This window comes from Cinclus cinclus, chromosome 1 (assembly GCF_963662255.1).
Source record: "Cinclus cinclus chromosome 1, bCinCin1.1, whole genome shotgun sequence".
Lineage (NCBI taxonomy): Eukaryota > Metazoa > Chordata > Aves > Passeriformes > Cinclidae > Cinclus > Cinclus cinclus.
Genome location: NC_085046.1, coordinates 140,924,216 through 140,933,511, shown reverse-complemented (window position 1 = coordinate 140,933,511; position 9,296 = coordinate 140,924,216).

Sequence of the window (9,296 nt, the reverse complement as noted above, 5' to 3'; positions counted from 1 at the left end):
TTTGTTAAAATGGAATTTCACCTGTATCAGTTCTTCCCCACTGGCTCCTGTCACTGTGCACCACTGACTGTCACTCTTCTTTACTCTGTCCATTGACTGAGTATTTATCCACATGAATAAGATCCCTCTTAGCTTTGTGTTCTCCAGGCTGAGCAGTCCCAGCTCTCTCAGCCTCTCATATGACAGGTGCTCCAAGCTGTTAACCATCTCCATGGCCCTTCAGTGTGTCCTTGTCTGTCGTACTGGGGAGTCCAGCACTGAACTCAGCACCCTGATGTCTCTTGCCAGGTCTGAGCCAACAGAAGGGTCATCTCCTCCATCTGCTGGCAGATGTGTCAGCAAACCTGATGCAGCCCAGAAGGCTGGTTGTCACCACTTCAGGAGTGAACTCTTTTTTTCCCAGGATTCCAGGGAAATCCAGAGGGAAACAATTTTTCCCCAGGAAATACTTTTCTGCCAAGTTGTTTTCCAGCAGTTTCTGGACTTCATGAACTTTGTGTTGGACCATTTCTCCAGCCTATCCATGTCCCCCCTGAATGGCAGCACAACCCTTTGCTCAGTAGCTGCTCTTTGTGGGTTTGTATGACCTGCAAACTGCTGGGGGTCCATTGCCCTGGTCACTAGTAAAGACATTGAACAGTACTGGCCCCCATATCAACCCCTGAGTGCCCCACTAGGAACTGGCCTCTAGCTGGACATCGTGGTGCTGATCATGATCCCCTGGGCCCCACTGTTGAGCCAGTGCATTGAGATTCCCTTAGTAAATCCATGCTGAGTACTCCCAAGCACCTTCTCGTTCTTTGTGTGTTTGGGAATGGTTTCCAGGTCTATTTGTCTCATCACCTTCTTGAGGTTTGTGGTGAGGCTGGCTATCTTACAGCTTTCCTCATCCTCCTCCTTGCTGTTCCTGTAGACAGGAATGATGTTCAGGCCTCAGGATCACCACCACCATTCACAGGACATTAAGAGTAGCCTCTCTGACACTTGCCAGCTCCAGGAATGCATCCCAGCAATTCCCATTAAGTCCTGTATGCCCACACTGTTTAAATATGTTCCCCAACCTGGTCCTCCTCTGTTGAAAGACTTGAGTTCTGATCTGTGGGGTTTAGCACCATTGAGTGTTGTTATTTCACCTGTTAACCAAATCAGCCTTTGCAAAATCTGAACCCATGCCGGAGTAACCTGTTTTTCAGGGTGGGGAAGGATTTTACCTGCTGCATTCTGTGCCAGCAGCTGTGCTGGGAGTACAGCCCGTCCCTCTCCAGCAGGCAAGGGCTTGCCCAGCACCCAACTCCTTGCCCATCCATGTAAGAGCTTTGATGCCATCTGAGACACAGCAGCTTCCCCTGGCAGCCAGGCCTTCCTGGTCTCCACATCTCCCTCCAGGTGTGCTCTAGGTGGATGAACAGCACAGTGATTCAGGCAACTCTGACAAGAGCCCTGTACAGATCTGAGGAGTTGTGCTAGGTTACACATTTCCAGGAATGGAAGAGCCTGGGCTACGTGAAGAGCATCGGCTGAGCTAAGAGTGGACATGATTTACACAGCAATGGCTGCACTGCTGCACGTACACCAGAGGTAGGGCAGACTATGAGTCAGTCAATCACTTCATAAAAATCTGTACAGCCCATTGCTCTGCCCTGAAGGGCAGCATGGCAGTGGTCTCCCCTAAAGCATGGGATCACAGGATCTGTTAAGTTGGAGACCTCCAAGATGACCAAGTCCAACTTAGGACTGAACACAACCATGTCAACTAAATCATGTCACTGAGCTCCACATCCAGTTTTTTCTTAAACACCTCCAGAAATGGTGACTCTACCACCTCTCTGGGCAGCCCATTCCAATGTTCCATCAACCTTTCTTTGAAGAAATTCCTGCTGATGTCCAAGATGGGAACCTCCCCTGGTCCAGCTTGAGACTTGATGCAGCTTGAACAGGGACATCCCTCAAGGTTACTCCTCAAGATTGAGACCCCTTACCCAAGGTAAGTGACAGCTTTCCTTAGGCCCAGAGTTACACCATATTCTACTGAAATTATCCAGCTGTTGTCACAAGTGTAAGAAGTAGCAGTGTATCACTATGTGAATCATATTTCAGTCATCAAGTCACAAATTCAGCTACTGCCCTGTGATGGAGTTGACTTTGGCTGGAGGCCAAGGTGCCTACTGAACTTGTCCATCACTCCCTTCCTTAGCTGGAAAGGGAGAGAAAATAAGATGGAAAATTATCTATAGCTTGAGATAAGTCAGTTTACCAAGCATAAGCAAAAGTTTGCACATGCACAAGCAAAGAAAAAAAAATAAATTATTCTTTACTTCCCATCAGCTGCTTCCCAGGAAGCTGGGCCTCAGCACCAGAGCAGTTGCTACAGAAGGCAAACATTATAAAAAACAAATGCACCCTCTTCCTCCTCATTTTCATAGCTTTTTTATCTGAGCTAATGTCATACAGTATGGAATACCCCTCTGATCAACCTGAGTCAGCTGTCCTAGCTTTGTGCCCTCCTAGGATCTGCCCACCTCCAGCCCCTCAATGGGCAGAGAAGGTTGGAGAGGCAGTGCTGGTGCTGTGCCAGCCCTGCTCAGCAGGAGCCAAAACTCTGGGGTGTTACCAACACCTTTCAGCTACCAATGCAGAGCACAGCCCTGTGAGGGCTGCTGGGGGGAAAATTAACTCCATCTCAGCCAGACCCAATACATACCCAGTCACCCTTTGATTACTATCTGATTTTCTTTCAGATATCAATTAATCACCATTTGTTTATCGTTTGATCACTAATAAAAGCCTTTTAGCTAATCCCATGGTGATTGCTCTTAATGACTCACCTTTGAAGCCAGATAAGCAAATGGAGCTGTAGAGCAGAAGAATGACAGCACCATGGTAAGAAATATGTATTTCTACTTTAAGAGGTAGGAAAGCAAAGAGCAACAGTGGGAGAATACAAATTGGTGTTATACTATTTTGTCTCTATTTCAATTCATTTTTAAGCTTTTCCTTTAGAAAGCTCTGAACTTTCCCCAAATGACTGCAAATATCTCATCCCTACAGTAATACAATTTCCTAAAGATGGCTGAATTGAAACACACAGAAAACTCTTAATGCATTAAGACTTATGTTACTAATGCAATTATTTATGGTGAAGCTTCAAATTTTAGGTCCTGTTTATGAGTTACACAGAGGCTTGGCAGGACCAGCTACAAGGGGCATTCACTGGCAGTGCACATTCACTGTCAGTGTACATTACACTGCTGGGACTCAGCAAGCAGAAAAATTAATAATGATATTATTAAGGAAAACTAAGGTTCACAGACAGACCAGAAAAAAACTCTGGAAAAATAATTGTAATCAGTTTCTGCATCTGAAGTAGCCCATAAACATCAGCAGGAATCTTTCCTGGGCTCTAGATCATCACAGTATTCCCCAGCAGGGATTATATCCCTGCATTTCTTTTTCTGTATTACACCTACAGTCTTAATAATGATTTATGAAGACCTGACTGAACTAATCTGCTCTGGGTGTATCCATGATGCCTGAGTTAACCAGCTTTCCACCCTGTAAATTCCCATATCTCATGCCCCATCTGGGGCACGGAATCTCATCTCATGCCCCACCAGTGCAAGGAATCCCTTTCACTCAAAGCAGGTACAAACAAACCAGTACATAGTGTGCCACAGAAGTTAAAATGTAATTAATACCAATTTTAATTATGATGCTTAATTTTAATTCCTGTAGCTCTTCAGCTGAAACTAAAAAAACTAATATTTAGAGTAATTATATAGGTGTGACTCTAGAAGACAGCAATTAACTATACTCATGATTAGTCTCATCTGTCAATAATTAAAATAAGTAGAAATCCATGAAAACAAGGCTTCCAGCCTTCAAAATTTTTACTTTTTGAAAAAATTACAGCAAATAAGGCAATGAATATACAGTGTTGTACAAACAAAGCTACATTCTCCATCTTCAAATTCTCCATCTATTTTTTTTTTCTATTCAATTAAAAACTAAGTTCTTGTCTCCCACTGAAGCAGGGACTGGGGAATAATTTGACTATTTTGTGCTCCTGCAGTGACTGCTCTGCCTGTCAGTGGTGGCAGGAGCCTTCCTGAGAGGGATTGCTGCTGTCCAGGAACCAGAGCTGCCATAGCTGTACCTCACCCTAAAGCCAGCTCCACTGTGAGCTACCTGGCTCAGTTAGCACTGATGAGAATTAATACCAAGTTACACCAGTAGTATGTTTAAAATATAATTCTCAGTTCACGTTCCAGCATGTAACACGAGGCCCAATACATTGCATTTGCTGGAAAGTTTGGCAGTGGCAGACAGGGGTATCTGAGCACCATTATCCATTGCTCAGCTGGTTAACCAGGCCCAGGAAAGCTCTTAGCTGGCTTGAGGCAACCTTGGAAAGCTCACACCTATATCTGCCCAGGGGATGCCTGTTTTATTTAGCTTGCACCTTAACTGGGAATGTGAAAGGCCATCCTAGGGAGAGGAGGAGTCTTGGGGAAACTTGTATCTTTATTGTGATGGGTTTGGCTGGTATAGGGTTAATTTTAATACAAAAATCTCTATCAACACCCTCCCAGATGTCAAAATCAATGTGCCCCAGAAGTCCCCAGCACAGAGGTGTCTGCACAGGATTAAAGATTGTGACACCTCAAGGTCACTGGCTAAATCACACAGGCCTTTGAAAGCTGATGTTACTCACTAGGCTAATGAAGATAAAATGTCATTTCTGCATGCTTGTGTCTTCTTTGAATACCATGTCCACCTCTATTTTGCATTTAGAAAATAAGCACCTTCACCAAATACTGAGATAATAAATAATCAAGATTATTTACTTCTAGAGGTATGCCATTCCTTAAAAGCAGACTATAGGGATATTTTGAAGCTGTGCAGCTCCCCACAGTGTTGTTCCAGGGCATCAAAAGAGTCTTCTTAGCAGCACTGAGCAGTGATGACTGGTAATGCAGAAATCTGAGGGGAGAAATGCCTCCCTGTCACAGGCTTTCATTTATCTAGTTATAAAGACGGTATGTAACAAATACAGTAGCTGTCAGGAAAAAGCAAACAGCAAAGTCTGACACTGCAGAAGATTCCTGGGAAGCACGAAGAACCTAGGTGACACCATCTGAGAACAGAAAAGGCATCCTGTTCCTTCAAAAGCTGGCAAACCTTGAGGAAACTAACAAAATGTCAAGCCAACAGATTTGTTACAGGCCTGCAGTTGGGTTGGGTGCAAAGGACTGAACCAATATTCTCACACTAAGTGTATAAGTACTGTCTTAACTTTGCAATAAACAGATTCATTCTGTTCTCATTTTCAAACACTATGGACAGGCACTGTGTGGTGTAGAATGATGCTGGGTGATGCTGATGTGATCTGACACATGAAAACAAGAAAGCTCTGATTTCATTATCCCGAGCTGGGCTTGCACATTATATCTATATGCACTATCTGTTTCCAGATGTCGCTTGCAGGAGAAACCAGCCAGTATGAGATAGAAAATGTAATCACCAAATGCAATTTAGAGAGAGAGAGCAGCTCCATGTATGCCATACAGCAACCAGCAAGTGCCCTTTGTGTACAAAGGCATGCTGGTTTTGGCTTGGGTAGAGGTAATTTTTTCCCCAGTTGCTGGTCTGAGGCTGTGTTCTGGATTTGTGCTGTACACAAGGTTGATAATATAGAGATGTTTTTGTTATTGCTGGGCAGGGCTTTGCACAGAGCCAAGGCCTTTTCTGCTTTTCCTATGGCCACACTGGTGAAGAAGGTGGGTGTGTGGGGGAGGGTGGGAGGAGACACAGCCAGGACAGGTGACCCAACTGACCAAAGGGTTATTCCAAACCATATGACATCATTCTCAGTATATAAAGTGGGGGGAAGAAGGAGGGGATGTTTGGAGTGATGGTGTTAGTCTTCCCAAGTCACTGTTACAGGTAATACATCTCCTGCTCTCCTGGAGATGGCTGAATACCTGCCTGCCCATGGGAAACAGCAAATTAATTATTTGCTTTGCTTTCCTTGTGTGCTTGGCTTTTGCTTTCCCTATTAAGCTCTCCTTGTCTCAATCCATGAGTCTTCTGGCTTTTACCCTTCCAATCCTCTCCCTGATGTCACTGGTGGAGGAATGAGTGAGCAGCTGCCTGGGGCTTGGTTGGGGTTAATCCAGTATAGTAGGAAACCATAGTAAGTCAGCACCCAGTTTCCACACCCCTGTAAATACCTGTGGTTGTCGAACTACTGGATGGCCAAACACATGGTTCCACTTTAGAGCTCACCTTTGACACAGAAAAATTCAGTCACTGGATCTGATTCCTGCCTGGTGATGTCAGTAGAGATGGAGACCTTGGAGCAGAATGCTATATAGGCAGCATTAGTCAGGAAAGTTTTCTAGTATCAAAAAAGATACCAGGGAGCACAAGTGACCCCCAGCATCCCAAGACAGCCTGTTGCAAAAGTTTCTCTTGCTTCCTGTTGATTCTTTCTGCCTGTTGAAAGAGAAAATTTGCCTAGAAAAAGCAATGTAAGGCTCAAGGTTAACAGAATCACTTCCAGCCACTAAATGTGTCATTAAGAGCTCAAGAGCAGATAGAGGCAGGGGCTCTGGAGAAGATTTCCTGCAGGTGACCCTATCTCATCTCAAATCTTGATGGATTTATGTGTCTGCAACAGGCTGTGCCTCAAGATGGGATCCTCATCATCAAAATACATTTCAATCCACATTTTAAAAAGAAAAGCAAAAAATTAGCCAAAATCTGTGTACATCCACCACAATTCCAAAATAGCAACCAATTTCTTGTTACCAATGTCTCTCTCTGTAAGTTTCCTCCAGCGGACATAAGAGCTAAGCACTTGATAAAATGACCACTGTTCTGGCATAGGAAATGCAGAGGCAGCAAATAGATCCAGTCACAATGAAGGTGGTAAAGCTTTGTAACTTAAAACCTTAATAACAGGGTTTTATTTATGTTGAAATATAGGTGAAGGGTACATTTATGCCATACATAAAAAAATTTGAACCAAAGGTCAGCACTGTGCCCAGCATCCCCACATCAACCTTTGGGTCCAGGATCTTGATTCACAACTGCATATAACATGTCAGGACCCATCCTGTGGTGCAGCATGGCCCACATGGCCCAAAATACAGCAGCCTGGTTCACCCAGTGATGGCAATAATCCCTCCTCCAGGCTATTCCCCTTTTCCTGAAGTCATACGCAGGAGGAACCTGTGCCAAGGCCATCATATGTAGAGCAGCACCAGGGAGGGGCAGGGGAAACCATTGTCCTTGGGTGTCTCCCAGCGTAGGTGAAGCCTTCATGCTAACAAGCCACATCAGGGACCATGGACACTTATCCCTCTGCAAGCTTCCCCTGCCTGAAAGAATCCAGGCTTATAGCCTAGAAGAACCAGTGAAGTCAAACTCACACCACCAGTACTGCCATGAGTGTACCGACACCAGTTAGAAGTCAATGCTTGTACATACAATTCTGTACTTTTACTAGGCAAGATGAATTTTCAGCACCATATAAGTATCAGCCCCTACATCAGGGCTATCAGAAACCACTCCAGAGAACAGTGTTAAGATGTCCTTGCCTCAAAGAAGGATGTGAATCTGCATCTGAAAGAAACCAGTTGCATCACAGAAACATGTAAAACCTGTAGTTATGTAAGAATGGCTTTGGCAAGGTGTTGAGCCTAAGAAAACTTGTATGTTCCCAAGAAAAAAAGAAATTAGCCACTCTAATAGCATAGGTGGAACCATCTAAAACAGTATGAGTATTCCACACACCCCACTGGGTGCTTCTCAAGGACTGTTGACTCCCTGTGTTCCTATTGCCTTAACATTAATGAGAGCACTTCAGCATTTGACCCATAGTTCTGCCATTTGTCATTGCTGGATTGGTAACCTGTGCTTGAAGATGGTTTTAAGCTCTAAGACCTGGATGCAATACCAGAAGTGCCTTCTTCCATGGCCCTTCACGATCTCTATCTTCTGAAAATGATACTGCCAAAGGTCAAACACTTGTCTCTGCTTGAAGCTCCTACTCTGCCATGCGCCAGTCAGTGCAAAGGCCCATTTCAAGCAGAATTATCATTTGTTTGCTTTAGCACTTCACTAACAATTTCCAACATCCTGTTTACCATTTTATCTGGTGCTATCAACTGGGTGGAAGCATGTCTGAACATACAGAGGTCTATGGGACTCAACAAGACACCTGCCAGAATCCTGAGGGAATTAGCTGATGGAATTGCCAAGCCGCTCTCCATGATATCCAAAAAGTCATGGCAGTCAGGTGGAAAAGGTGAAATGTACCCATCTTTTAAAAGGAGGACCCCAGGAACTACTGACCTGTCAGCCTGGGAACACCATGGAGCAGATCCTCCTACAAGCTGCTCTAAAGCACATGGAGAACAGGGAGGTGATTGAGGGCAGCTGGAACAGCTTCACCAAGGACAAGTATTGACTGACCAAGTCAGTGGCTTTCTGTGATGGGGTGTATTCATCTGTGGACAACGGAAGGGTTGCAGATATCAGCTCATTGGATTTCTGTAAGGCCTTTGACAAGGTACCCCACTACATCCTTTCTAAATTGGAGAGGTATGGATATGGTGGGTGGACTGTTCTGCGAGTAAGGAATTTGTCCAGTGGTCATATCCAGAGGGTAGTGGTCAATGGCTCAATGGCCAGACAGAGACAGTGATGAGTGGTGTCTCTCAGGGTATTGATACCAATACTGGTTAATGTCTTTATCAATGACACAGACACCGGAATCGAGCGCACCCTCAAGTTTGCAGATGAGACCAATCTGAGTGGTGCAGCTGACACACTTGAGGGACAGGATCCCATCCAGAGGGACCTTGACAGACTTGAGGACTGGCCCCATGGAATCCTTATAAGGTTTAACAAGGCCAGATGCAAGGTCCTGCATATGTACTGAGGAAACTCCCAGTATTTATAAAGGCTAGGGAACAAATGGCTTAAGAGCAGCCCTGCCAAGGACTTGGAGGTGCTTCTAGATGGGAGTCTGGCTGTGACCCAGCAGTGTGCACTCACGGCCAGAAAGCCAATTGTATCCTGGGTTGCATCAAAAGCAGCAGGGCCAGCAGGACAAGGGAGGTGATTGTCCCCCTTTGCTCTGCTCTTGTGAGACCCTTCCTGGAGAACTAAACCCAGCTCTGGGGTGCCCAGCACAGGAAGGACAACACAGACCTGTTAAAGCAGGGCCAGAGGAGGCCCTTGAAGATTATCAGAGGATGAAGTCAGTCTTCTATGAAAACAGGCTAAGA